The 5,000-nt window shown below is 33.3% G+C and overlaps 1 protein-coding gene and 1 long non-coding RNA gene across 7 annotated transcripts in view; one reads left to right on the top strand and one right to left on the bottom strand.

Moving 5' to 3' along the window:
• The window catches only part of LOC106868710 (vitamin D3 receptor), a 216,343-nt gene extending 215,636 nt beyond the window's left edge, over nt 1-707 (top strand). For all 6 annotated transcript variants that reach the window (XM_089348118.1, XM_089348116.1, XM_089348119.1 and 3 more), the window contains one exon: nt 1-707. This exon is cut by the window's left edge and continues 864 nt beyond it. The gene's annotated coding sequence lies outside the window, so the exon portion shown is untranslated.
• Nucleotides 1-5,000, bottom strand: part of LOC128247053 (uncharacterized) — a 476,761-nt gene that overhangs the window by 175,106 nt on the left and 296,655 nt on the right. The window lies entirely within an intron of this gene.

The following is a 5,000-nucleotide window of genomic DNA, read 5'->3' as shown; positions in this document are numbered from 1 at the left end:
TCATGCAACAATCTTCAGCTGCGTAAAACTCGATTCACTTTCAATAGTAAGTATCCTCTACATCATATATTGAGCACTTCTCTCAGTCTTCCCACATAAAGTAACACACACACGCACACACAGATATATGTTTACATATGAATGTAAATATACATCTATATATCTATTTCTATATATATATGTATATGTATATCTATCTATCTACATATATATATATATCTACACACACACACACACACACACACACACACACACACACACACACACACATATATATATATATATATATATATATATACATATCTATATATATATGTATATCTATATGTATATATATATCTGTATTTTTATTTATTTATTTATTTATTTATGTGTTTCAGCCAAGTGGCTGCGGTTATGCTGGTGCACCACCGAGATTTTCACGTTCCTTGCATGGCTCTTCTCCCCCACCTGACATGATCCAATCAAGAGTTTTGATGGCACATCTGATGTATAGGAAAATTTGATATAGCTGCCCTAAACTGCGTCTCATTACGAGCCATTGGTTCGTCTGGTATCGTGGAGAGGAAAGTGTCAAGTTTTGTCTTGAAGACCTCCGCATCCATGTCTTGCATGTCTCTCAAATGTTTTGGCAGGGCATTGAAGAGCTGAGGTCCTCTGAAACCGAGGCTGCTGCAGTATCTCGTTCTTATGTGATATGCAGTGGACGGCATATATGTATATATATATATATATATATATATATATATATATATATATATATATATATATATATATATATATATATATATCTATATCTATATATATATATAACATATGTAATATACATAACATAAATATAACATATATAATATATATAATATATATATATATATATGTAACATATAATATATACATATATATAACATAAAATATATATATATATACATATATAATATAATCGCACAAGCATACAGATTCATATGTATGTATATATATATATATATATATATATATATATATATATATATATATATATAATATATACATATACATACGTTACGTACATATGCATATATACATGTATATGTGTACCTGTAGATATATAAGTATGTATGATTGTATACATGTACGTGTGCGCGTGTGTAATGTATAGAAAAGTTGAACATTAATACGCATAAATACAAGAATTCGATTTGAAGTATATCCATCATGCATATCTCACTTTTTTTTTTTATCATTTTCGTATAAAAACAAGGTTCGAAAAATTTCAAACAATAAATACATTTCAATATTTTGTCTATTTGGGTATTTGGATTACATTTCATATATTTAGACTATTTTATTGTTTAAAGGTTGAAGATAAGACAGATATGATCGTCATTGAAATTAAAAGTGAAAATTCTTCACAGTATAACCGTAGAACAAATATTTGATATAAATCTGGTAAAATTGTGCAATATACTTGAATTGAAAACTACATCTTTGGAAGTTACGTGACGAATATATAACTGTATACGGTATATATAGCCATCCATCCTCTCACACACCCACATATAAGCAAATTTATTTTATCTCACTATCCTTTTTCCCTTTGCTCTATATACGTACGTAATTATATATATATATATATATATATATATATATATATATACATGTGTGTGTATATGCATTGCCAAGTTGATCTGCCCCAGATGTATTGACCCTGTTAATGCTAGTCTTAGTTACATAGATTACTTATAAATATTAAACAGTACGTAATAGGCAAGTCTAAGTACCATGTTCAATATTTACAATATCCAAGGCGGCGAGCTGGCAGAAACGTTAGCACGCTGGACGAAATGCTTAGCGGTATTTCGTCTGCCGTTACGTTCTGAGTTCAAATTCTGCCGAGGTCGACTTTGCCTTTTATCCTTTCCGGGTCGATAAATTAAATACCAGTTACGCACTGGGGTAGATGTAATCGACTTAATCCCTTTGTTTGTCGCCTCTATGTTTAGCCCCCTGTGGGCAATAAAGAAATAAAAAAACGTTAGCACGCCGGGCAAAATGCTCAGCGGTATTTCGTCTATCTTTGCGTTCTGAGTTCAAATTCCGCCGAGGTCGGTTTTGCCTTTCCTCTTTTCGGGGTCGATAAATTAAGTACTACTTACGAACTGGGGTCGATGTAATCGACTTACTCCCTTCCCAGAAATTGCTTGCCTTGAGTCAAAATTTGAAAGCAATATTTGCAATATCTACTTGAGAGATGAAAATGATTTGTCTGGTTTGTCTCAATCCCCTGTTAGGGTTTCTTCAGTAAAGAAATACACATCTATCTATCTATCTATCTACATATAGATATACATCTGAATATATATATATATATATATATATATATATATATATATATATATGTATATATATATATATATATTTATATATATATATATATATATGTATGTATATATATACGCAATCACTTCGTCTATCATAGCAGTTATGGTTTGTTACTGGAGATTGATAGACGCCAGTAACAAACCATAACTGCTATGACAGACGAAGTGATTGCGTCGTTTACTACTGAAGGAGACTACGCTCACATCTTGTCATTGGAGTCCTCTACTTGCGGAAAGTCCGTATAGATCGTTGATGAAAGGAAATGAAATGGTGGTTACCTTCATGTGTTTTCTTGATATATTGGATATAGTATCTCTCCCTCAAGTCACACTCTGCCGTATTTAATAAAGAAGCGTCATGTCTGATAATATAGTAAGAAAAAAACCCTGACTCTGGTCTCTAAAGATGGCAAGGATACTGATGAATAGCTTTGATTGTAGATCACTTGACTAATTCTGATCTGGAGCTAAAGAAAGAGTTTATAGAAAAATGAAGTGTAAAGGGCAGTGAAAACCACCAGAAAGACTTGCTTTTACTATTAGCCAGGTTGTTCAATGTGTATTATCGGAGTAAGAATATCTCAATACAAAGCTGTATTGAAATAATATAATCGTTTACTGATAAGGAAGACCAAAGTTAGAGCAAAGTTGCATACATTTCAACCCTTCTTATTTATAACTGTTTAATTTCTTTCGGGGGAAACTGATAACTGACTGTTCAAAGAAGACTTAAAATGTAATTAGTAGCGACTTCTGAAAATCGACAAAACTTGACATCGTGGTGTGACGATGTGGCTGTAGAAAAAGGGTTTAGCCCCCAAGGACATCCATGCCGACATGGTGGCTATATTTAGGGATGATGCTCCAGGTTAATCAGCAGTGCAAAAGTAGGCAGCTGAATTTAGGAGGGGAAGAAAGAGTCTTGAAGACGACTCAAGGTTTGGACTTCTGCATCAGCCACCACAGAGGAAAACATTGGTGATGAATGCCAGCCGATTGACTATTAACTAAATAGCAATGCTATTAGCATATCCTGTGAGAGAATTGAGAATATTCTGCACCTCTTAAGTGAGGGAGCCAATTTTACCCGAAACTTATCATTTAACTACCTAAATAACTATGTATATATACGCATGCACACAAACGTAAATATATACATAGCTTAAGAGTAGTCAAATGTCTTAGATTTTTAAGTTGCATTCTGGTAACGTACATATTTTAACGATAATTATTTAACCATCAATGAACTAGCAATTGGCTGTCAGTTGAGTTGTGGACCAAAGAAGAGAGACAAGGCCACACTCAAGACAGCATTGAAAAGATGTGACTTAGTACAATTTACTTGGAAGCAACTGGTTCAGATTACACATTGTGGCATATTGGTGTGTGTTCTGAATCTGATATGACCAGAGAAGCTAAAACGAAGAGAGTTGCACGGAAAGCAAGAGTCCCACAGGGCCTTGATTGATGTTAGGTGTCCCCCCTGTAACCGTAGATTTCAAGGCGAAATTGGCCTAAAAAACCTCCTCAGGGCTCACAAATTTTAAAGTTGATAACCTCGTCGCCTTCTGAGACATGAAGTACGGAACTAATATATCTATCTATCTATCTATCTATCTATCTATCTATCTATCTATCTATCTATCTATCTATCTATCTATCTATCTATTCGTCTATCTATCTATCATTCTATCTATCTGACCGTCTGTGTGTGTGTGTGTGTCTGTCTGTCTGTCTGTCTGTTTGTCTTGTCTTGTCTATCTATCTATCTATCTATCTATCTATCTATCTATCTATCTATCTATCTATCTAGCTATCTATCTATCTAGCTATCTATCTATTATATATGCTTTACATATGTCGTTATTCAGTTTTATTTCAAGATTTCTTGCCAATAGAGAAAGAGTCAGTTTCTAACCTAGATTCAAGCCTCTTTCATTGGAATTACAACAACATAAACAGGGTATTTTTGCGTGTAAGTATGTATATGGGTTGATTTGTATGTTTTATTTTACGCGTATAGTTGCATGTCTTGACGTGCTCATATATACTTAAATGATAAACTTCTGGAAAATTTTGCAGATGTTTACAGTTCCAGTGATGGCTTGGATTTGTAGACTTCGAATCAGCTTTCTCTTTTCTGGTTTTGAGAAGCCTAATTTCTCAAGATTGGTATTCAGGTAGTGTGCCACGTATCCGGGTGTCTCAATAATTACAGGCATAAGCCTGAACTTGTAATCTGTATGTATGTATGTATGTATGTATGTATTCCTCTTCTATTTTTTAATTATTATATATCTTCTAGGGGACAGTTGGTTTCCAACAGAGATACAAGGCTCCATCTTTGGGATGTAGTTAAGACAGACAAATTCACGTTTGCAACTTGAGAAAAGTCTTGCATATTTTTACTGCTCCACCCACAGATTGCACTTGTAATATACAAATTAGCCGGTCGATTTTCTTTCTGAAAATCACATTTTATCCAGATTCTCCTTTAAGCATTTACTAACAAAACCTAGTGCTCCAATTATTATTATACTTAATATATATAATATGAATATGAATTCATAGTCTGGATATAGAAGCTGAAAGTTTCGAAGCAGTTGTCTATAGATATCACCTATTTCTTTGATTTTCCAAGAG

This window comes from Octopus bimaculoides, chromosome 2 (genome assembly GCF_046866305.1).
Source record: "Octopus bimaculoides isolate indiv1 chromosome 2, ASM4686630v1, whole genome shotgun sequence".
Taxonomy (NCBI): domain Eukaryota; kingdom Metazoa; phylum Mollusca; class Cephalopoda; order Octopoda; family Octopodidae; genus Octopus; species Octopus bimaculoides.
The sequence above is the reverse complement of the archived record's forward strand: the minus strand, read 5'-3'. Positions and strand labels throughout refer to the sequence as shown.